The sequence below is a fragment of the Sceloporus undulatus genome, chromosome 11 (assembly GCF_019175285.1).
Source record: "Sceloporus undulatus isolate JIND9_A2432 ecotype Alabama chromosome 11, SceUnd_v1.1, whole genome shotgun sequence".
Classification (NCBI taxonomy): Eukaryota; Metazoa; Chordata; class Lepidosauria; order Squamata; family Phrynosomatidae; genus Sceloporus; species Sceloporus undulatus.
In genome coordinates, this window is record NC_056532.1 from 12,038,013 (window position 1) to 12,063,869 (window position 25,857).

Consider the following 25,857-nt stretch of genomic DNA (forward strand, 5'->3'; position numbering starts at 1 on the left):
GAGTAAATAATAATAATAATAATAATAATAAAAATGTATTTGTTTTTTGCGAGGGAAGGGTGAGCCTAGAGCAGCCTTCCCCTCAGCAGCGCGCGGTGCATGCCGGGAGTCGAGTCCAGGCCTCGTCGTCGCTGAGCGCGCGCGGTGCATGCCGGGAAGCGGCCATCTTTGTCCTTCCCCCAAGATGGTCTCCGGCCTCCTCCTCCTCCCTCCCTTCCTGCCCGCGCATGCGCAGTGCTCGGACCGGGCCCTGAGGCGGCGGCGGCTGCTATTCCTCGCTCCTTTCTCCTCTTCCTCCATTTCCTCGCCTTTCTCCTTCCCTTCCTTCCTGAGCAGAGCGGGCCTCCGTTGAAGGAGAAGCCCCAGAAAGAGAGGAGAGGAGAGGAGGAGGAGCGCCGCCTCCGTCGCTGCCTCTGCCTCCGCCCCACCCTTCCTCCGCCTCCATCTTCTTTCGGGGCCCCCTCCTCCTCCTCCTCCTCCGCCGCCGCCTTCGCCTCCTCCTTTCTCCGCTCCGAGGCTCAGGAAACGGTGAATGGGAGCGGCCTCTAAGCAGCAGCAGCGCCGCCGGTAAGACCGGCTCTTTCGGTCCCAGCAGGGCTCTGGGGGACTCCATGGTTGGGGGGTTTGGGGGGGGTCCAAGGAAGGAGGGAAGGAAGGAAGGAAGGAGGCCCCGGAGGATGAGGAGTCACCGACGGCCACGGCTCCCTCCTCCTCCTACTTCCTCCCCTCCTCGCTTCGTTCCCAGCTCGCTCTCAAAATGGCCGCCGCGCCCGTTGATATTGAGAGAGGGAGGAAGGAAGGAAGGAAGGAAGGAGGAGAGAAAGGAGAGAGGGAAGGGATTGATAGAGAGGGATATTGGGAGAGAGAGAGAGAGAGGGAGGGAAGGAAGGGAGGGAGGAAGGAAAAGAGAAAGGAGAGAGGGAAGGGATGTTGATATTGAGACACAGATTGATAGAGAGGGATATTGGGAGAGAGGAAGAAGGAGAAGAAAAAAGAGGGTGGAAGGAGGGATGTTGAGATTGAGAAATATTGATATTGACTGAGAAGGATATTGAGAGAGGGAGGAAGAAGGAGAAGAAAAAGGAGGAGGAAGAAAGGAGATTGATATTGAGGGAGCTATTGAGAGAGGGGAGGGGAGAAAGGAAGAGGAGGAGAGAGGGATATTCAGATTGAGGGATTGACAGAGAGAGAGGAAGAAGAAGGAAAAGGAGGGAGGGATGTTAATATTGAGAGAGAGAGAGAGAGAGAGAGAGATTGATATTGAGAGGGAGGAGGAGGAGAAAAAAGAGGGAGGGATATTGATACTGAGAAATATATTGATAGTGATATTGAGAGAGAGGGATAATTGAGTGAGGAAGGGCGAGGAAGAAAGAGAAGAAATAGGAGGAAGGAGGGATATGGATATTGAGAGAGACTGAGATATTGATTGAGAAGGATATTGAGAGAGAGAGGAAGAAGGAGAAGAAAAAGGAGGAGGAAGGAAGGATGATATTGAAGGAGATATTGAGAGATATTGGTGATATTGAGAGAGGGGGAGGAGGGATGGGGAGGAATATTGATATTGAGAGACGGGGAGGGAGAGGAAGAAGGAGAAGAAAAGGGAGGAAGAAGGGAGATTGAGATACAGATGTTGGTATTGAGAGGGAGGGAGAGGAAGGAGATGAAAAAGGAGGGATGAAGGAGGACTATTGAGACTGAGAGATATTGATTGAGAAGGATATTGAGAGGGAAGGGAGGAAGAAGGAGAAGAAAAAGGAGGGAGGGAGGGGTATTTAGAGAGAGATAGTGATATTGAGAGAGAGGAAGGGACAAGAAGAAGAAGGAGGAGGAATGAAAGAAGGATACTGTATTCATATTGTGAGAGATGGGGGGGGGGAATGAGGAGATGACACTTTATGACCCCCCATCATCATTATCATCATCATTATGGTGGGAAGGGGTTCCTCCCCGCCATGTCTCCCCTGTTTTCCTTACACACATATATAGACACATATATTTGTAGACCATTTATATTTATTTATATATAAAATGTATACATTTGCAGACTGCAAATATATATATATGTGTGTGTTTATCTATGTATTTGCAGACTTCAAATATATATTTTATCTACATATTTGCACACTGCATATATATATACATACACATACACACATATACATATATATAGACTGCAAATATATATATTTGTATATTTGTAGATAGCTTATTCTCATTCATTCTTCTTTTCTTTTTATATATACAGGCTGATTCAAGGAGTCCTATTGAATGCCACAACATAGTGAAGCGGTGTCCCTTGTCTAAAATGGCAAAATCCAGGTTCGCTAGTGGGAATTTACAGCTTTTTAAAAAATATCTTTAAGCTGTGGATGCTTAGATCCAGAGGAGGAAAAATCTGTGGATGTGGAGGGCCAACTGTATGTATATATCTGTATTTATATATAGATATATGCACCTACAGCCAATCCTCCACGTTCAGAGGTTTTGTTTCTCCATGGATATCTCTCTCTCTCTAGATATCTATATCTATAGATATGGATGATTCAAAAAGAATGGTGCAAAACTCAAACTGTTCTTATTTGGTTTTTACACCATTCTTTTTGAATCACCTATTTAGTCAGGCCTCCACATCTATGGATTTTTTAAATCCATGGATTCAAGAATCCACAGCTTGAAAATATTCCAGAAAGGTACAAATTCCAAATAGCATATCTTGATTTTGCCATTTTATATAAGGGATCCAAGACCCCATGGGCACCAAAATCTGTGGATGCTGAAGTCCCATTAAAAACAAGGATACCATTTTGCTATGCCATTGTTTTTCATGGGACTTCAGCATCCACAGGTTTTGGTTTCTATGGGGGTCCTTGATCCAAACCCCAGAGAATACTAAAGACTCTCTCTCTCTCTCTCTCTCTCTCTCTCTCCTGTGTGTGTGTGTATATATTATAATCTGCCACAACCATTTTATTTTTCCCCAGAACAGACACTATGGCAGAGACAAGATTTCATTCTTTTTTTTAAAGAAAGAGGTGAGACAGAGAATGGATGGTCTGTTTATAAGGAATAGATTCCCCCATAACAACAGTAACAATAAGTAATAATAATAAATAATGCCTCATTTATCTCTTTCCTTCCCCCCACTCCATGCCTTTTATTTATTTTTCTCCATCCATGACAAGGTGAGAAAAGTGGAGGAGGTGGATACCTTTGGGAAAGATGGAGCTGCTTTTCCTCCTTTCTCACTCAACATCCCTTCCTTCCTTTCTTCCTTCCTTCCCCACCTGTTTTCCACCCACATGCATTGTGCCCACCTTCCCTCATACACACACACACACACACACACACTTCAAAACATTTTGTCTCCTTCATGCAGCTTCTGTTGTTCAAGCACATGGTCCAGCATTTCCTCTTCGCACACATTTATTCTCCTCCCTGCCCTCTTCTTCCCTGTACCTCCATCCCCATCCTTCACACAGTTAGGGTCCCCCTCCTCATCCATCTCCACCTCTTTTCAAAATAGGTTATACAGTATCTGCCTCCTTCCCCTTTTGGGTCTTTCTGTGGTATGTCGAGGGGTATGATTACCCCTTTTAACATTCACATAACACTTTTCTCTGGCAGATGACCCTTTCTCAGTCTAATGGGATAAAGATGATTCTCTCTTTCATCCTGCCTCCCCCATTTAAGAGCCACCCTTCCTAATGGGAGTGTAACTGCCCCTTGTTTCTTCCCATCCACACCCCTCTGATAGGTGACACTTCTAACCTTAGTCTAATGGCATGTGAAATAGCCTTTCCCTTCCTGCTTCTCTTCCCTTGAAGGGTGTGTGATATGAGGCACAAATGACTCTTTGTAATGAGGAGGATAGGGCCTGTTGTTTCCGCATCTAGTCTGTCTGCTCATGTAGATGCCCTCACTTCACATGCAACACTCCTCCTGTCATTGTTTTTAATGGAGAACCTGTCACATGCCCATTAAATAATTTTCTGTAGGAAAGAAAGAAGGGAGGTGATCTTATACCTGCTCTCTGGATTCTTAGCATCCTTCTCTGCTTCAGCCCTAATGGATCCTAACTCATGCCTCCCATATTTCTTCAGCCTCTGGATTCTGCCATAGCTTCTTGATTCCCTCATCTGCTGCATTTTTCCATTCCTCTCACCTCAGCATTTTTTTCCTCTGCGTGGTTTACTAGGTCAGTCACCTTCTGTCCTTCCATCTTTCCTTTGCTTTTCATATTCCCCTCATCCTCCAGCCATCTGTTTTCAGCCTAATTTGTCAGTACCTCTCCCTTCCACCTCCAAAGCCTCTCTCAGCAGCCTCTGTTGCTCGTTCTTTCATTCCCCCTCCATTTATTTGCTTTGTCACTCTAGTACTGCTTTTCTAAAGGCCTTTTTGCTCTCCGGTCCAGTTTCTTTTCCCTTCCACTAGTCCTTGCTGTTTTAGCTGCTAGCATCCAGAAGGTTGTTTCCTGCAGCAACACACAAGCCTCTGTTTGCTTGTCAAAAGGGACCCCCATCATAACTGTGAGCCCATTCTTCCAGCTTGCTGAAACTGGAATATCTATATTACTTTTGTTGTAGCCTCTGTTATGTGGCTACAGCCTTCTGTAAATCCCACACAACCAGATTCAGGATCCCCATATCATACAATTAGGTTTCTCTGCCTCTTCCGCTCCTAGTAGTACTTATTTTTGCCACCCATAATCTGTTCATGCCTGCCTACTCCCCACCTCTGTATAGATTTGTTACATTTCCAGCATAGTTTCCCTGTAAGCTTTGTCTCCCAGGCCTAGAATTTTAGCTCCTCTCCTTCATATTTTATCCCTGCTGCTCTTACTTGACCATCTGCATTCCCTAATGTGGTTTTCTTCTGGTGACCTAGCAAGAAATAAGAGTGGAGGAGGTGATGGTAATAATGGCCTTCATGAAGGCCTAGAATTAAAGAAGTCAAGACTGAGACCGTATCTTGAACCTTGTATTTCAGCTCCTGTATTGTAGATCCTATTTCCCTTATGCTGCTGTTAGGGTTTTGTTGTATTTCCTTCTTCTTTACCATAAATGTGTGGCAAGGTGGCCCAGCTGTTTGGTAAAACAAACAAATGACAAAGCTGAAGGGATTTGGATCACTAAAATAAGGGACCTGTGGACATGAAAACAGAGAGGTGTCTGGCAACTCTAATCTGGTCTTCTGTCGAAGAGGCCCTTTTCTCACCCGCCTCCCTGCAGTGTGAGTAAGAGAAAAAGCATTGATAGGAGATGGCTTAGACCTTCAAAGCAAGCTGCAGCAAAAATGGGAGGAGGCAAACGCGATGGAAGATGAAGGGACTGAAGATAAAATTCGACCTGGGGGTTACCTCCTTGTTGCTGGAAGCATAGACCTTTCTTTTTCCCCCTTTTATGTGTAAGGCGGATAAAGTAAAATACTAAAGATACCCTCATTACGGTGTTTGTTGAAAAAGTGCATCTTTTATCGGAAGCCTTTGGTTTTGCAGAGTCTCTTCTGTCACCTTAATGAAAAAGTTGGGGGCGGCTTGCTTGTTTTCACAGAGGAGTATTGTCGGCGGAAGATGCTGTACCCATCCTTTGTAACATCCCACCCCGTTTGTCTTGGTAGAAGCGATTTAAACAACTGTCCCGATGGTGCTGCAGTAGGGCTTGTTTGTTGCAGAGTCAAATGTATTTTCTAGCCAGTGAACATTTGGTTACTAAATGATGTATTAAGGCAGCTTGAGCATCACTCCGGGGGGAGGGGGGGATAATAGTGAGATGTCTTTAGCGACAGTAACCTATTTATCTATTTGGGGTTTTATTTTGCCAATTTTGAAACATCTTGCCACTTGCAAATGTCATTCGTAGAATGCATGAGGATCTGTTTATAGGGGGAAGGGGTGAAATGGTATTGATTTATTATTTATTAAGTATTTATGCACTATTGAACTGCCTTTTGTCTGGTGGGGGCGGGGAGGGAGTCTTTTTAAATACATAAAAATATTCCAGATTGGTTCTGAGCATCTCAGGAACGAATCGTGATGCTGAACAAAGAAGGCACTTTTAACAAAAGCCTTTGCCAGAGATGCCTAGTTTGTCGCGGATGTTGCTGCATGCTCTTGTTCGGCTGGATACTGTTTACGGTGGGCAAGTACAGCCATTGAGGAGAGAAGAATCAGGGTGGAGTAAAGCAGAAGCTGTGAAACTGCTAGATTGCCCTTTACATAGTAACCCCCCCTTCTGCTTGTGTGTTTTTTTTTTACCAGGGTGAAGGGAATAGTAATTGCAGTAACAATGAAGTCTCTTCTGTAGGGAGGAGTCTAGTGGTGCAGAAATCAAGCAAATGCAATGTTCTTGTGTGTATTTTTTTCCCTGCTGCAGGGTGGGATCTCGATTCGTCTAGCAGTAAAGTGACTAGTCATTGCTTGAAAGCAAAGGCATTTTGTTTTGTCTTATTATCTTTCTCCAGCGTGGATTGATTTTTATTTGTCGGTTTTTATTTTGAGAGAATTGGTTTAAGTGAAAAATCTCGATACAACTATGTGGGGTATTTATACAAATAGTACATGCCAGATTTACGTATTGTGGATGAATGTAGGTTTCTGCAGCTACCTTGCATTCACTATCGGCCTCTCCCTCCCCAGTGTGATCAAATTTAGTGTGGCGCTTCAGTTGTCAGACGATAAATGTTTTAGTTCTGTTTGCTAATTGTTCCCTTTCATGTATTTTAGGAGCATGGTAGAAATGCCGGACAAAGGATGTGGGAAATCCTTTGGCAAAATGGTAAACATGATGTTTCCTTCTTCCCCACACTTATCTAATGAAGGATGGCAGCATTCTCATTGAAATTCCATCTTTGTCATGGCAAATCCAATCCTTAAGTAGGGTAGAAATACATAGATTGTATCAGACAAAGCACAATAATTTGATTCTTATCATAGTAGGGTGCAAATTTAAACTGTTCGTTCGTGATTTGCAGAATCTCTTGTGCAGTGTGTCTTCTGATCTTTGTTTCCTCCATTTCTTCAGACCAAGGAGGGCTTAGTTGTTAAGGTGCCAATATCAAAGAGGACTCTACAACTTTAATTCATCCGGACAGATTGACCTTGAGGTTTGAGTTGACACTGTGTTGGATATAGGAAGGCAATGTATGTTTGGAAAGAAAAGATTGGTAGTATAATGGATCCATTCAGAAAAGTCTTCCCTCGCCTTACCTTATAGCAATTGCTTATAAGTTGTATCTTATACTTTGTGTGGCATTCTTTGTATAATTTCCCATCATGTGTTTTGTGTTCAATATCATGTATTGCTGTTGGAACATCAGAACATGGTCTATCACATCAGCCTCTTGTTCCCTCCAACTCCAAGATCCATTGCCAAATTACCGATCTATTTTTCTTTAGTGTCCTACATGAGGCTTGGTTACACCATCTATCCTCTGGCCTTGTTGAAGGACATCCAGTTGTATTTCATGTTTAAACGTGTAGTGAAGTCCGTGGCAAGGTATTCAATATACTTGTGCTTGAACTACAGTGCCACCACACATGTTGCTTTTTGCTGTAGTCCAGGACTCAGAAAGATTTGAATGCCTTTATAGATAGTTGTACTCAAAGTAGAGGTGAGTAAATTAAATATGCACCCCTTTTTTATTAGGAATTGCTGCTTCATGTTTGTTGCTTTGACTTTTTTATCTCAAAATAATTATATTATATTCTTTGATTGCCATATAACGTAGATTGATTGCATTAATAACCTTTTGGACATCTTTAATATCCTGCTCACATTCAGTGTGGTCAGAGTTGGAACCTTTCTACTTTGTAAAGTACTTAGGTAGATAATCTGTGATAGTGACACATGGCAAGCGCAGAACAAAGGTTGTAGTTGTCCTAAGCGGACTAGCATTAACAGATGCACTTGTGTGTATGTAAGGGGTAGACAATTGCAGTCCTGGGTCATATATACTTATGCCCCACTGTAGAACAACATCTTTAGTGAAAGAATACCTGTTTCATGTCTTTAACCTTTTATAAACATCTGTTTGCTCTATGGCACTATTACCTTGTGTTGTTCCCACTCATTTACTTGTGAAATGTACCTTAAATAGCTTCATAATGTAGCAGAAGAGGTATGTAGTTAAACTTGATGCTTTGAATAATGCTATCTGGGAATAAGCCTTGTTGTATTCACTGGGGCTCTAGCCTTTCATACATAGAGAGCCCTTGTAGCACCTTTGAGATTAACTGAAAGAAAGAAAATGGCAGCATGAGCTTTCATAGACTTAGGTCTACTTCCTCAGCTGTATTTGATGGAGTAGAAGCCAGGTGCAGTCATATATATGCCACTGGCATATACTGTATATGTCTGTACCTGGCTTCCACTCAACCAAATGCATCTGAGGAAGTAGACTAAAGTCTATGAAAGCTCATGCTGCCAATTTTTCTTTCAGTTAGTCTCAAAGGTGCTACAAGATCTCTCTGTGTACTGATTCTACAGACTAACAAGCTATATCTTTGAATTCTATCTCTCATACATAATAGTTCATGATCTATGTAGAATAGTAAAAATAGTGAAAAAAAGGATCATACTGGTCTTGAGTCTCTTTTGTGGAGGCTCAAAACCAGTATGGTCCTTAGCCTTTTTTCATCATGCATTCTTCAGTCTATTCTCCTTCTGGATTAGTTGACTTATTCTCTAATATCTGTGTCGTGCGTAGCATGATTTGGCAAATATGCCATTTGACATGGATTCCCATGGTGGTTTACTGGGGTTTTCATTGGTATGCATATCAGATTGGGACTGTGGTATGAATACTTCTAATAAAGGTTGCCTTTTCATAGTGTACAACTCAGAACCTTTTTAGTTTTTTACTTGTTAAAGATTTCTGCTGGTTGTTCTAAAAGAGGATAATAACATTTTTATTGTTCTGTTAAAAGCTTTGATCTTCTGGAATGATTTTGAAATGTGGATTGAGTTCTCTCTTTACCAAATAATAACTATTACTCCAGTGAGAGTGTGGGAGGCCAGATTCGGATCCCTGCTCAACTATGAGGCCATTGGAGGTTGACCATTTGTTAGAGTGTCTCTAAGATGGTTGTGAAGGTAGAATGAGAGAGGGATATACAGTGGGCCCTCCATATTTGCTGGCGTTAGGGGCCGTAAATAACAAAACCCCAGGTTTTTAAACCTCAGAGAACACCTCTCTAGTCATCTCTAGGTCCTCCAGCCAAACTCTGTGGTCAAAATCTGCCAGAATTTGACCATAGACTCATGCTGGAGGACCTATAGATGCCTAGAGAAGAGTCTTCTCTAGGTCCCCCAGTGCAACTCTGGTCACCTTCCAGCAGAAATTCTCTGGAGGACCTCGAGATTCCTAGAGCGAACATATTAATCAAATCCACAAGCAATCAGAGCTGCAAAAGTCAAAGCCGCAACTGGAGGAAGGCCAGCTGCATATCATCTGTGTTTTCCTGAACCTTTCGAAACTGAGTAGGATCATTTGAACACTGTATATTTAAAATCTATAGGCAGAATTGCACATAGGCTAAACTGACAATCTTTATGCAAGGATAAATGAAAGGTGGCTAGGAATAATTTCTGTCATGATTTGAATGAACCATAACGGAAAGTCAGAAAATACAAAATGCAAAAGAACATGCTTGTCTTGTTACCTTGGAGGCCAGCGGTCATAACCAGACTCCTGCTTCTGTCAGCGAGACAGTATTTAGCTAGCCTTGAGATATCCATGTGATAAAGTTTCATTACTATTTTTGTAATCATGGAATATTGTGGTTTAAACAGATTAATGTAATGTTTGATGAAGACTATAGATATGAACTACTTTTCTGGGTGTTGTTTTGCAGCAATCCTGGCTGGGCAAGTCTTTAGTATTCATTACTGATGGCTAAGCACTAATGTTTCTTATTAAAGTGAGGTTCCAGAGGAGCCATTATCGGACTCACGTTGCGCTTGGCATAGTCAACTGTCTTCTCTCTGTAAGAATCAAATTAAAAGCTTATTTTTAGTTTGACAGACTTGGTGTGTAATGTTAGGATTGCTCAAATACAAAATAATCGCACAACTAGAAATCTTTATCCAAGGTATGGATGGCATCTATCTGCATCAGAGATTGGGATCACATGGTTCTCTTAAGACACTGGTTCCAAACTTTGGTCCTCTAGGTGTTTGGGACTTCAACTCCCAGAAGCCTCAACCAGCTTGGCTGTCTGTCAGGAATTCTGGGAGCTGAATCCAAAACATCTGGAGGACCAAAGTTTGGGAACTAGTGTCTTAAGTGTCACTGGTCTATGGCTCTGAGCATTCCTACAATACAACTATGTGAGCTGTATTGTTGGTTAGTGTGGGTTGTTTCTGTATAAACCAATGTAAATAACCAATTTAAATCATGTTTCCTCTTGGGAATTCATTTTCGAATAAGCATAGGTACCAACTGTTTGCTCTAACCTTTAATGTACTGTATAACATTAAATCTAAATGTAAATATAAAATAGTCATTAAGTAATAGTTGCTGAATGACTGAACCTTTATTGGCTAAGCATCCAAAAGCTTTGGCCACGTTGCTCATGTGTCTGTTGTACTTCCCCAAGCCAAGGTAGATTTCTATTTGTCTGTTGTTGTTGTGTGCTTTCAAGTTGCTTCTGGCTTCTGGCAACCCTAAGGCAAACCTGTCATGAGGTTTTCTTGGCAAGTTTCTTCAGAGGGGGTTTGCCATTTCCATCCTCAGAGGATGAGAGAGTGTGACTTGCGTAAGGTCACCCAATGAGTTTCCATGGCCGAGCAGGGATTCGAACCCTGGACTTCAGAGTCATAGTCAAACAGCTACACACAGACTCAAATAATAAGCTTTAGGATGCGGTACAGTGGTACCTCGGGATACGAAATACCCAGGTTACGAAATTTTCGGGATACGAAAAAATCCCATAGGGAATTATTGTTTCGGGTTACGAAAAAAACTTTTGGTGCTTTTTTCGGCTTTTTCGCACGGAATCGCGGCTTTTCCCCATTAGCGCCTATGGCAATTCGGCTTACGAAGGCTTTTCGGGTTACGAAAGCGGCCGTGTTACGAATTAATTTCGTAACCCGAGGCACCACTGTATTATATACTCAAATTCAAAAGCTAGTGAGCAGTATTGTGCACACATAGTTGAAATAAAATCCCATTGAACCAACTGGGCTTAACAGTGGTATGTTATGTATCTCCTGAGTAAGTATAAGAAGTAAGAACTCTTTTTCAGGCCTAGAGTCTGTAGTTGTTGGACGAAAGCTATTCTGTGAGATCGAAGTGACTGCTTTGTGGTAGTCATAAATACCAATAGTTAAGAACTGGACACACACACCACAAACTCAGAATATTTGGAGGGGATAATAGGAGCACAAGATCAGATTCATATCAGAATCTGTAGTAACAGATTGGAGGCTAGGGTCCAAAACACAGTAGAAGGGAATCCTGGGAATTGTAGTTTATTATGGCACCAGAGCTCTATGACAGAGAAGGCTAAATCTCTCACAAAACTACAGTGCCCGGAATTCCCTAGCCTTGAGCCCAGGCAGTTAAAGCGGTTTCAAACTGGATGATTTCTTCAGTGTGTCCCTAATGTCTATGTCCAATAGAAAAGCCCTGATTATAAAACAGGATACACAGAATATTGTGTTTAATGCTGAAACTCAGTCACTCAGGCTTTGTTCACATGCACATAAAAATAACGATTTAACAATTCATTGTTAAATCACTTTTGAGATACCAAAAATTGCAAATTTCTAATAGGTTTTGGATTAAGATGATATTCCATTTTAAACAAGATATTTTATATAATTAATAGTAATAATACATGTATTAGATTTTCTACTAAAATTCTTACAGCTTTTTTGAGGGGGGGGGGAAGTAAGTGGCACAGTTAAGCATTTCAGCATATTTGATAAGCAGAATCAAATTGGATGGTGTCAGCGATGGCTAATAAGACCATTTAAAAGGTGCATTTCTTTTAAACTGAGCTCTTAAGGCAGGGGTAGGCAACCTTTTTGACCCGGGGGCCGGGTTGCTGTCCCTCAGACAACTTGGGGGGCCGAAACCCCCCAAAAATAATGAAATAATTTTTTAAAAAATTAAATAAATAAACCAGGACAAATGTAGGACAAAAATTTAAAATGGAGGACACTTGTTAAATAAAATATGGAGGACACGCAAAAATCTGCTGATTTTTTAAAAAATGTTAATATAAATGCATGTTTCTGAGGCTTCTATAGACAATTGTCCCCCCTTGCTCCCCCTTGCCCCCCCTTGGTTATATAAGATAAACACAGGCTTAATGTGCAGGTATGACTCCTGAGGCATATATCTTTGAGTAAATCCTAGGTATATAATCATAGGGAATATTATAGAGAATATGCAACTTGGTGCAGTGAGTAAATATGGTTTAATATCAATGTAACACCAATGGGATGCAAGGTTTAAAGCAGGAGCAACCCTTCCAGTGGCACTTTAGCTTGCTAATCCACAAGGCTTGTCTTTGCAACAGCTAGCTGGTTTCTTTTACTTTCCAGTTGCTTTTTTATGATTTAAGAAATGATAAATTATTATGTGTGCAATGCTTTCAAGTGCAAAAGGGAAACCACCTGTATTAACAATGTGTGTTGTTATGTATTTGTAACCCTAATGGGGAGAAAGGTCAGTGCTGGATGCTAAGTCTTCAAGTCTATGGAAGATTTTGGTGCTAAAGGTTACCTGTGTCTAGCACAAAGCCACTCCAAATACCACCCAGATATAAATAAGCTATAAACCACTGTTCTCTCCTCAGCAAACATACAGTGGTGCCTCGGGTTACGAAATTAATTCGTAACGCGGCCGCTTTCGTAACCCGAAAAGCCTTCGTAAGCCGAATTGCCATAGGCGCTAATGGGGAAAAGCCGCGATTCCGTGCGAAAAAGCCGAAAAAAGCACCCAAAGTTTTTTCGTAACCCGAAAAAACATTCGTAACCCGAAACAATAATTCCCTATGGGATTTTTTCGTATCCCGAAAATTTCGTAACCTGGGTATTTCGTATCCCGAGGTACCACTGTACTTGGAGAAAAGGTAACTGTCGAGTTGTTTTTCCATAGCAATGGCAATGTTGGCAGTATTGTTGCTAGTGAGCATGCCCCTGACTGAGCATACAAGGTTATATATCAGCAATTCTACCACATAGAATACTTTAGAAATGCCGCAGCTAGAATTTTAATACAGAACGAAATACAACATTAGGCAGAAATTCTCTTTGAACTCTCCCATACTCAACGGGAAGTCCTGGAATTAAAAAATATACAAAGAAAAACTCGTTCACAAAGTCAATTCAACATAGGGATGGACTATTCGTAGCCTTCAAGGAAGGTAAATGAGATTAAAAGGAGATGCATTGTGAATCAGGTCATACTGTCTCAACCTCAGAGGAAGGAAAAAACAACCCCCCTTTGGACAAATCCTGCCAAGAAAACCCCTGATAGGGCCATAAGTCAGAAACGACACGAAGGCACACAACAACAAAACTGAGGGATGGCGAGGCAGCCCTCTTTGGGAAGAACAATATTTCTGTGAAGTGAAGAATAAGGCATCTGTGAAGTCAAAGGTTTTCACGGCTGGCATCCATAGTTTTTTGTGGGTTTTTCAGGCTACGTGGCCCTGTTCTAGCAGAGTTTATTCCTGACATTTCACCAGCATCCGTGGCTTTGGCATCTTCAGAGAATAAGCCACCCGCTTTAAAAACAAAGAAAGCTCACCTTAACTTATGTGTAGTTTTAGACAGCAATTCTAGGAATAGGACTCTCTTCTCTAGCAGAAAATACAGAAGAGGTATGCTGAAGTAAGATACACTCCCACACACCATGCCTCCTTATAATTAAGCACATATTTTTCAGCAGCAGGGATAGATTCAAACTTATTTGTTATCAATGCCATCACTAATTGCATCTTCACTGCCACTCCCCAGTTCCTATGATCCATATGGAAAAAATTTACTTTCCTCCCCAATGACTGAAGAAGCATCTAGCATGGAATGTAGTGGCCATCCCTTGGTTACAGCAACAAAGTGCAACAACCTTTAAATTCCAGTGAAATAAATAGTTCATTAAAAGAAATAGATGGCTTGAAGAAACCAGGGTTCCTTCAGTACATGAATTCCTAAGACGTTAGCCCTTCTCATCCAAAAACATACAATGAGTACACATGGCAAACGTACACCATATTAGAATTCTCCCATGTCAGAGAGGGAGAAAACAAGAATAAAAACACCTCATTTTATGTCTGTTAGCATCTTACGTACTGTGACCCACCTGCATTTCAACTACTGCTTGTCCAATGAAGATTTACATTTTTGCTTGAAATAACCAATCTTTAAAAAATTGTCTGATCATGACTATGAATGTTTGTCCAAGAGGTTACATGCATATATTAGGAGATAAAGCCAACAGAATGGAATATAGAAAATAAATTGTTTATGTTAATTAATAATTACAGCTGGACCTCCACATTTGCGGCTTTGACTTCTGTGGATTTGATTATTTGCGGTTTGGATTAATATGTTCTCTCTAGGAATCTCTAGGTCCTCCCGCGCAACTCTGCCAGATGTTGACCATAGAATTGTTCTGGAGAACCTAGAAGGTCCTAGAGAGAACACTTCTCTAGGCATCTGTAGGTCCTCCAGCATGATTCTATGGCCAACTTGGTCTATGGTCAACCATAGAGTTAAATTGGAGGTTGGAGATTCCTAAGAAGGTGTTCTCTTGTGTAAAAAGAATAGTATGTTTTTTTATTTGCAGTTTCACCACATTCATGGGGTCCTTCACCCCTAACTTCAGCAAATGTGGCAGAGCCACTATATAAGCCAAGTTCTTTGGTTTATTGCAGAAACAGTTACAGTATCTGTGAAAGAACTTAAACTTTTAAAATCTTGAATCTTAACCTTTATGGCTTACCTCTTCTGGTGATTTGTTTTGCAGTCAGCAGTGAGGCATTTCAAGTAGCTTTTAAATCTTAACAGGCACCAGCAATCCTTGATAAGAGATTACAATGAAATGCTTAAAATTTATGGTTCTAGAAATTCACACCTGTCTAACCTACAGGTTCTTAGGAAGGTATGGGGAGTGGTGTGATCTTCATGGACATATTTTGGTGATCTAGGCCCCATACAGACAGGCCAAAATAAAGCTGTTTCAGGTCACTTTGGAGGTATGCTGTTTAAATGACACACACATCTTAAGAGGCCAGAAGCTGCGCCAAAGCTGCATTCCAGTCCTTAGGACTGGAGCATGGCTTTGGCGTGGCTTCAGACCTTTTAGGACGCATGCATCATTTAAAGAGCATACCTCCAAAGTGACTCGAAGCAGCTTTATTTTGGCCTGTCTGTTAGGGCCCATAAATAAACATAACTGGATTTTTTTGCTCTTAACATTTTGTCTTTTAAGATCTTACAATCTTCAGATCTGAATGTAATTTCGTAACAATTAACTCTGTAATATTAATAACCCTAGAATAGTTTTATATATATATTCTATTGAATTTTAAATAGCATGCCCCATTATTTAGAGACTGTAGATATAACTTCAAAAAGCTGTTAGGTTTTGTCCTGCTCGTGTTTACATTGAAGCAAGTCCCATATTTCCATGGTCCCCAGATCAGTCTGCTTTAGATAGTTAGCCTTAAAAGATAGGGAGGGATTGTGCCGTCACTAGGACACATGCAGTTAAGGATAGAGAACTCTTTATACTTCAAGATGTGTACAAACAAGAAGTATTCCTTTGTATTCATGATCGCCAAAGGGAAAATTGCATTAAACATCCAGAGTAGTTGCTTGCTGTTCTTGTTCAGTGTTTTAATGGGGACTTGAGTACATCAGAAACACTACAGTAGTGGCTTAGTTGTAGTGGGCGAGTGGTTAACATGACAGAAAATGTATGACTTTAAGGGAAAAAATTCAGTTTTGTAAAGTTTGCTGCTTCATTTTATTAAATGTGCATTCTTTAGAGATACAGTATTACAGCAGACTGAGGGTCCATGTAGTTGCATAGCATGTTTTATCCAGTGGCCAACCAGATGCCTTTGGGAAACCCACAAGCAGGACATGAATACAATAGCCTCTCACACTTATCATTGTAACTGGTATTCAGAAGCATACCATCTCCAATTAATGACCGTTCTTGTATTTATTGAATGTTAACCGTTTGAGCTTTTTTTGGCTTATTGTCTTGACCTTTCATATTTAAAGTGTTTTTCTATTCCATGTTCATTTTGGCCAATTGAGCTTCAAATCCCCTTCCCTCCCTAAATTGTGATGGCTTCCCATTTGTAACTTGTGAAAGGTGATATAAAGTGGGAGCTTGTAAATTGTGACATTTAACCTATATTCCTTATTATTATTTTATTCATTTCCAAGATTTATATCCCGTCTTTCTCCCACTTTGGGATTCCTAGTGGTTTACAATATACAGTATTAAAAAATACAAGCCATTCCTTGAAAGTGAGGTCTCTATAACTTATGTATGTTACTTATAATGGCCATCCGTGTGCAGCGAAATGGACTTGCTAATTTAAATTGCTTTTTCAGTGGCAGCATTTATGTTGTGCGGACTCCAAAAAAGTTAATGTGTTAAAAATAATGTATTTTAAATAACAGAATTGCAATGCATGACTCTGAAGAAACTTTCAAAAAGGAAATGTTCCACCAGGGACCATCCTATGTGCTAGAATTTCAAGTTACACAATCGCTATCCAGGAAATATATGTATTCTGATATGTTTATATATTTCCTCCAATCATTTCAAGGTGGCATATGTGGCTTTCTTCTTCTCTCTCTTCATCATGTGTCAGATTGAGTGAAATGGATCAGCCTTAGGTCACACAGTGAGGACTTGAACTCAGTTCCTGGGCTGATGTTCTGACCACTATATCACACTTAGGTAGGCTGATTGAGGATAATGGAGGATGTAATCCCAACATATCTTGAAGGCACTGAGTTGAGGAATGCTTGTGTAAATTTCTGGCATAAGTGGCTGCATGAAAACCAACTCCCTTCCCTTAAAAGCAGCAGAGCACCTTAGTCTGCTGCCAATGAAGATGAAGGTAAAGGCGACATGGAGTCTGACCCTATGCATATTTACTTCCAGTTGAATCTCTCACAGGTATTATTTCTGGCTAAATATACATAATTGTACAGTTGTGATCCTAAAGTTGGACTGTGTATTTTCTGGATGTTTCTTACATCAGTAGTCCCTTGGGGCGGTACTGTATAAGGAAGATGGGGACATAATTTTATTATGTTTTGCAGTATTTGTGGGTTTATTAAATTGGTTGCATTTTAAATGCTGTACTTCTACTATGAAAATCCAAAGTGTCATAGCTGGTTTGAGTCCCTGCGTTGGGAGAAAGGTGGGATATAATAATAATAATAATAATAATAATAATAATAGCTAGTGCTCATTTTCTTATCCTATTACAGACCGAGAATCAAGACCTGGAATCAGCAAGGTTACTACATTGTGTGCTTGGAGAACATGCTAGGAATCATGCCTAACTCTTAAATTAAACCATTGAGAATATAAGATTACAAGGGGCTGCATCTTAAGGTATCTAAGTATCTAAACCACCCAGCTAAGTAAAAAACCAAACCAAACCAAAAAAACTTATCCAAACGGTATGGTTGTATTTAGATGTTGGAGTTTTACATGGCCTTGATATTGCTTCGCAGGAATTAATTTTAAAAAATAATTAGAAAATAGCCTCTTGGGCTGAGAGAGGGTGACTTGTACACAGTTACTATAGGTTTCCATGGCTGAGTGAGGATTTCAGATCTGGTTTCCTGGAGTGGCTTAGTCCAGCACCCAAACTACTATACCACTCTGGCTCCTAGCCTAGAAATTCATTGGCTTTTTGGCCACTGCAATCACACTGTTGACTCATTTTTAACTTGTGATCTAAGACACTTAGATCCTTTTCATATGTGCTGCTTTCAAGCCAAATGTCACACATCCCATATTCATACATTTCACTTTTGATAACTTCCACTGATCCCTGCTGAAGTTCATTTTCTTACTTTTGTTACCTAGATTTCTCCTTTTGTTTTGTGCCTTCATTTATGAAGGCGTCATCCAAGTATTCCCTCTAAACATTTTCTTTTAGAATTATGAAGATTTTTTAAAGATAAGATGTTCATATGTTTATTCACCCCATGTTATTTAAAAAATAAATAAATTATGTATCAGGTAGACTTGTGTAAGACAGCAGTGCAACTAAAAGTGATGGTCTACAGTGCCAGTGCAAAAGCCATTGGCTGCCAGTCTGTGGTGAGTTTCCAAGAAAGAAATGTCTGTTTTAGACAACAGGCATGAATATGGTACTGGTCCATGGCACATTAGGGGGGAAAAATCTCTCCTCTTCCGCACATCAGATAACTTGAGAAACACCGCTCTACAGTAGCAGATCATTCTAATTAATTTAAAGTCTTAGGCCTCATACAGACAGGCCAAAATAAAACTGCTTTGGGTCACTTTAGAGATATGCTGTTTAAATGTTGCATGCGTACTAAGAGTCCGGAAGCTGCGCCAAAGCTGCGCTTTAGTCCCTAGGACAGGATCGTGGCTTTGGCGCGGCTTCTGACTCTTAGTATGCATGCATCATTTAAATAGTATACCTCCAAAGTGACCTGAAGCAGCTGTCTGTATGGGGCCTTAGATAACTTTTAGAGGAATCAAAATGATGTGCTTTGTTTTCCTGATGTTGATGCTTTCATCTGTTCATTCTGGTTTCTTGCTTGATTTTCATAAACTGGCAAAACCAGCGAAGTTACTTTACAGTTCAGGTGTTCTGTACGGTTGAAGACCATGGAATTATTTTCTGAACAAATTGTACTTTTAATATACCAACCATGTAAATTTGATGTCAAACAAAAGTATACATGATACATTTTATGTTCCTAAGGTAATAAGAGGAGAGTACGAAGTTGCTAAATATAACTCTAACTAGCAAGTACATTTTCTATACCACTCACAGATGTAGTAAGCAGTTTACAAAGCGTAAGCTAAATGCCCCAAATGAACTGGGTATTCATTCTAGCGACCTACAAAAGGATGCCAAACTGAGTTGACCTGGAGCCCCTGGCTAGTATAAAATGGTTTTCAGTCTATAAAGAGTACTATTCTGTATTCTTCTATTTCATTTTTTAAAAATTTACTCCAAAAGGTAAAATAGCCTTTTCCCCTCCTTGCCCCTGGCTTTAAAATTTTCACAAATATTCCATCTCTGTGTAGAAAATGGAACAAACTAGAACATGAACCAGTGAATTCAAACTGCAAGAAGAGAGATTACACCTAAACATTAGGAAGGACTTCCAGATGGTAAGAACAGTTTATTAGTGGAATGGCCTGCCTTGGTGGCTGGTGGAGGGCTCTAAGCAGACATTAAGACAGCTGTGTCTCAAGAGTGCTTTAGCTATATTCCTGACTGGCAGGAGGTTGTGGTAGATGGTCCTTGTGGTCCCTTCCAACTCTGATTTTATTATTCTATTTTGCCTTTTCCAAGCTGAAAAGAGAAACTAAGGGGTGAAATACACAGGCCAAATAAAGTGGCTTCAACCTGCTTTGATGGTGGGACATTGAGGTGGAAACCAGATTGACGCCACACTCCAGGTCTAAAAACCAGAGCAAAAAGAAAATGTAGCCCAGAAAATGTGCACCTCCGACTCTGCATATAAACGCCCTGATGCCAGAACGGTTCTGAAGGAGATATCCATCCTAACCCTAACTCTAAAGTTGCTTATAAACGCGCTGGTGCAGGTGCACATTTTAAAAGGACAGACCCAAACAGCAATGCAAAGAGGTAAAAGTGTGACACCTTCAGTGGATATGAGCACAACATACACAAAGCAGATAGTCCAAGAGGGGGCATGAGGTGAAGGGGGTATGTTGCTGGGGCATGATTGTGCTTTGCCAGTGTTTGATGCTCCAATACACTTTACCACTGGAGGATTGCAGGTGCTTCTGCATGCCCGATCAAAGGGGCATCCATTCAGTGGGACAGCACCTAGGCAGTAGGCAGTCACCAGTGGTGTGTTTGTGCATCGGTGCTCATGCATGGTGGGGAGGTGGCCAAAAAATATCACCTAGCAGTGTGGCTTGATGGCAGGCCATGTGGTCAAGCATGCACATTTGGGCTGCCTTGGGAGCAGACAGTGTGGACTTCGGGGTATCGAACCATTTCTGGAAAATGCAAGTTCGAGCCACTTTTTCATGCTTATCTGTTCTGTTCCTTAGATTAAAAAAATGTGAGATTGACTGTACTACTGATGGAGAGCTAGTTCTCCTTTGGAGCGTCTTGAATTTAAGAAGAAAGCTCACAGAGGAAGGAGAGAAGCGTTAGATCAAGACCATTTAGTAATCTTTACGCTAAGGAATCTTGCAGCACCTTTAACTGAAAGAGAGAACCTCGTAGAACATCACTGAATCTTTTTCCTCAGGTGCATGGAGTGTAGTGGAGGGTCCAGGGACAGACTATACAAGCAGGCTGTGTGTATGAGAATTGCAATAGAAATGCAAAACTTTGTGGTTATGAAGATGAGATGACAAGTTCAATTTGTAACTATTGTAGTTGGGGGAACAAAGGTAGGAGGAAGGATGTTGCCTAAAGCCAAGAGGAGTAGATAACCAGATGAATGAGTATTGGAGTGTGGGAACCGGAAAGGAGATGTGATGAACTGGCCAGGAGAGCCCTCATGGCTGGCAGGTTAGGTAATGTTATAACATATATATAGTATGCCAGGAAGCAATCATCTCTATTTAACTCACTGTTGCTGGACTGGGGCTTGTGGATACATTCCAGTTCTGCAATTTCCTTCCAGTCTTCCTTTGCAGTTTTTTTTTTTTTTTGGCTCAAAAAATCTTGACACTTTTTTTACTCTTTTAGAGTGAATGGCATGAACTTAATCATAAGATGTTGCATTTGAGCAAAAAAGTCCAACAAACTGCTGCATTATTACTTGATGCTATCTTCAATGTTTGCATTGTGCTTACAACTTTCAATTTGTTTTGCTGCTGAACAGCACTGCCAACGTAAAGGAGATATCACTTAGATGTTTGTTAACTGAATTTAAGATTTTAAGCAAGTGATCTTCCCTTAGGAGTGTCCTTTCAAATCAAATACTAAAAAATCTTGTAGCACCTTTGGTCTGTATGACTAAGGGAGTTACCTCTTCTTGGTTTATAATGGGGATTATACTAGTGATGTGTAATACTGCCACAATAATTGGCTGCATCAGAGGTTCAGAAAATGAGGTCTTCAGTGTCCATGCTGTTTTTAGTGACTCCAGAACCTCCCCCAATTTGTGTTTCCTGAGGCATGTAAGTGTCACTTTTATGATGTTTTGGGGCTGTTTTCAGAGAAGGTTATTTCAGCCGAGGAGAAGGGAACATTGCAAAATTGCCTGGACTATCCTATTAACGAAAATAATAGGATTGGTGGTATGACAGAAGGATATTTCCACTGATCCTTCTGCCAGAATTAACAGTCCCTTGCTCTCTTCCAGCCCCCCATGCATCCTACAGATGTGCTGTAAAGTCACATCAGGAAAGTGACTGGAGTGAGTTCTTGGCTCCATGAAGAGCTGCAGCAGGAGAGGGAGAAAAAAAGTCCAGATTTCATTGCTCTTGGGCATAGAAGTATATCATGAGATCAAGTACATTATTAGATTTTATTCAGTCTGTGTATGTGTTGCCTGGAGATGTATTGTTTCGTGGGATTTTTTAAGGCAGTGAATACTCAGAGGTGGTTTTGCTACTTGGAAAAGCCAAACATAGTCAGATACTGTTCCAGACTTTAGTAAAGATGATTTCAGTTGGGAAATACTGGGGGTGTTTCCGTGGGTCAGGAATAGTAAAAGAGAAGAGATTACAGGTTGAGTGCGAGTTTCTCAAAAAAAGAAAAAAGAAAAAAAAAAGAAAAAGATATTGAAGGCACAATTTCAAACAGTTCCAGTGAGGAGGAAAATGGGAGATGTCTCAAGAAACCAGGGAGGATGACCAAAGAACTTCCACCTGAGCTTTAAGTTTTAAAAGGCATGTGTAAAAGAAATGGAAAAAGGGGGAAGTCACCAAAGAAGAATTCCATCAAATAGTGAGCACATGTAGGGATAAAGTCAGAAAAGCTAAAGCGCAGAATGAACTCAGGCTTTTTTGGGTATGTCCATAGTAAAAGGAAGAAGGAAATGGTAGAGCCATTGGGTGGAGAAGATAGCAAAATGCTAACAGGGGACAGGGAAAAGGCAGAACTAGTCAATGGCCTGTTACAGACAGCCAAAATAAAACTGCTTCGAGTCACAGTGGAGGTATGGTGTTTCAATGATGCATGCATCCTAAGAGTCCAGAAGCCGCACCAAAGCCATGGTCCAGACTGGAGCATGGCTTTGGTGTGGCTTCTGGACTCTTAGGATGCACGCATCATTGAAACACCATACCTCCACTGTGACTCGAAGCAGCTTTATTTTGGCTGTCTGTAACAGGCCAATATCTTCTTTGCCTCAATCTTCTCAGAAAAGGCAAAAAATGCTGAACCCGAGGAAAATGGAGCACAGGACACAATAGGGGAAATGCAGCACAGAATAAATAAAGATGTAGTACAGGAATACCTGGTTTATCTAAATGAATTTAAGTCTCCAGGACCAGATGATCTCCATCCAAGGGTACTGAAAAAATTGGCAGAAGTGATCTCAGAGCTACTGGCAATAATCTGAGAACTCCTGGAGGACAGAAGTCCCAGCAGACTGGAAGAGGGCAAATGTTGTCCCCCGTCTTCCAAAAGGGACCTACGTAGTGGCAGCCATTTTGAACCAGGCCTACAAGGTGGCCATTTTGAATCAACAGGACAGGAATTAAACTTTTCAGCGGTCATGCCTTTTTAAGATTATAATGCATGGCTCAAACAAGCTATGGTTGCTCAGGAACTCAAGGGTCTATGCCAACTCAAGAGGCAGCTCAGGAGCTCAAGGCTGCCCTCCCCCAGCCATAGTTCTGCATCTAAGGGTTTCTTCCCTAGGATGCCAATGCAGACTGTGGTTGAAGAAGCCAAATCTTTCCTGACAGAGCTAATTGTTCCTTTCTCGTATTTTTCTACCTATTCCTGGACCATACCTCCAGAATGAAACAACCTGGCCCCCACTTTCCTATCCAGAACATCATAGTCCCTTGAAAGATGTTGAAGGCTATTACAAGACGAGTCTCCCTTATCTGAAATGCTTGGGACCAGAAGTGTTTTGGATTTTTGGGGGCTAGATTTTGGAATATTGGTATATACATAGAATCATAGAGTTGGATGAGACCTACATAATGAGATTTCTTGGAGATGGGACCTTCTACCTTATCCACCTAGCCCAAAGGTAATTTTATACACACAGTTTTTAATCATTTGGTGCACGAAACAAAATTTGTGTACACTGAACCAGCAAAGGCATCACCATTTCTATCACCCAGTGGCCAATTTTGGATTTTGTAGTAATTCTGGATAAGGGATATTCGGCCCGTATCATGATATTAGTGATAAATAATTATGTTTCTAAGATCTAAGCAGACAGTTTAAAGGCACTAGTAATATTTACCATCATGATGGCAGACATGATTTCATTAATGCCTTTTAGTGGTGGCTACAGCGGAGATTTGGAAGGATGGAGGTGTTTTACTTAAGTGAGTTCATGGAAGTATGCGCTAGGCTAAAACAGGCTAGATAAATATACCAGAGCAAAGCTAAGATTTATTGAGTTACATCAAGCCAGTCTCTCACAAGCATAGCTGTCATGCTAAAAATTTTAATAAAGTACTGTCAATATGGCTTTGATATTTGCAGTTACATTCAAGGACTAACCTTTAATAAGAGCTTATTTCGTATATTATTATGTTCTATGTTAAGGGGGGAAAACATCTTTCAAGTGGGAGGTGAAATTGTGAAGTAAAACTAATCTCTGAATTCTCTGGTTGCTAAATTAACAGTTTCCAGAAAGTTCTGACCCTGTATAACAGCTCAGTTGAAATTGGAATAAATTAAACGAATCATTTGTAAACCCCATACATCTTTGCTAACAAATGTGCAAAGTGGAGATTTGTGGAAAGCTGGGTGGATTCTCTTTGAAACCCGTTGAGGGCATTCCTTCTCAGAAGCATGCTATGCATAATGAAAGGAGAGTTTGCAGACTGAGAGACACATGAAGTGTGGCTGGAGTTTATTGTGATGCTGAGAAGTTGAAAAGTTATTTCAGACTTTTCCACGCAATGACTTGGGAAAGAAATTGACAATGCAAACCCATCCTATACTTTTTGAAATCTTGTGTGTATTCAAGTCACCTGTTGACTTATGGCGACCCTATGAATTTCATAGATTTTTCTTTTAAGGCAAGGAATAGTCAGAGGTGGTTTTGCCAGTTCCTTCTTCTGTAATATAGCCTGCAGCACCTGGTATGAGTTGACAGTCTGCCATCCAAGTACAGTGGTACCCCGGGATACGAATTACCCAGCTTACGAATTTTTCGGGATACGAAAAAATCCCATAGGGATTTATTGTTTCGGCTTACGAAGGTTTTTTCGGGTTACGAAAAAACCTCGGCGCTATTTTCAATGGAAAGGCCGCCACCGGAGGGCAGCAGAGAGCTATTTTTTTCCATTAGCGCCTATGGCAATTCAGGTTACGAAGGTTTTTCGGGTTACGAAATTAGCCGCGGAACGAATTAATTTCGTAACCCGAGGTACCACTGTACTCACTAGGGCTGACTTTGCTTATCTTCCAAGATCAGATGGGATCTGGTGCCTTTAGGGTTTTTATGAGCTCACAGATCTTGCCAGTCCCAGCAGTACTTTGTGACCTAAGCAGGCCAAAGGGTGTGAGTTGTGTATTTAAGGTGGAGAATATACATGTACGCTTTTTCTTTTCTGGTCATCTGAGAGTAGGTGTTTTGCTCACCATAGACAGCCAGTTGAGTAGCTCTTGCTCAACTCCACATTAAATTGTTTCATGCTGCCGAAACAGTTCACAAGGCAGCAGCTCCCCCCATAGATTAGCCATAATTCTCAATCGAGCCAGAAGCAATTACAGCGCGCCCGCACCATACGCGGCCTTGAGCATACGTGCTCAAGCCGTGGGGTGGAAGGGGCGGTGCGTCCCATTCAGTTGAATGGGCGCGCATGCCTGTTCCGCCCTGCCCGCGCCGCCGCGCACAAGCCCCATTGTTTCCAATGGGGCTCGAGCATAGGCGGAATTCACCTTACGCGGCGGGATCCTTTCCGGATCCCGCCGTGTAAGGGAAGGACGGACTGTACAGTTGACCCTCCACATTTACAGCTTTGACTTTTGCAAATTTGATTATTTGCAGTTTTGATTAATATGTTCTCTCTAGGAGTCTAAGTCCTTCATCGCAACTCTGCCCAAAATTGTGTTGGAGAACCTAGACGTTTCTAGAGAAGACACATATCTAAGCATTTGTAGGTCCTCCAGCATAATTCTTTGGTCAAATTCTGACAGATGTTGAACAAAGAGTTTCACTGGAGGACCTGGAGCTTCATAGAGAAGTGTTCTGTTGGGTAAAAAGATTATTTACAGTATTTATACCCCGCTCTTCAGCCCTAAAGGTCTGTTGTCTGTAGAGGTGCTCCCCATCCCTTCATTAATAGCAGAATTGAAAGGCAGTCCATCTGCTTGGCTGACCTACTAAACCTGTGTAGACAGCCATCCCTGTGGAGTAAATGTGCTTTAACCAGATCAAAAGGTCAGGGTCCTTGCTCTCTCTTGCTCAGTCGGTATTAGCATGTAAATAGCAGCTAATGCACCACAGTAATTCTATTAAGACCCCCGACTGT

At 41.2% G+C, this 25,857-nt stretch overlaps 1 protein-coding gene across 1 annotated transcript in view; it reads left to right on the top strand.

Annotated features, from left to right (window-relative positions):
• Nucleotides 1–209: 209 nt before the first annotated feature.
• Nucleotides 210–25,857, top strand: part of PAFAH1B1 (platelet activating factor acetylhydrolase 1b regulatory subunit 1) — a 60,620-nt gene continuing 34,972 nt past the window's right edge. Inside the window, exon 1 of the mRNA XM_042442452.1 lies at nt 210–567. The gene's annotated coding sequence lies outside the window, so the exon portion shown is untranslated. The remainder of the gene's footprint in view (nt 568–25,857) is intronic.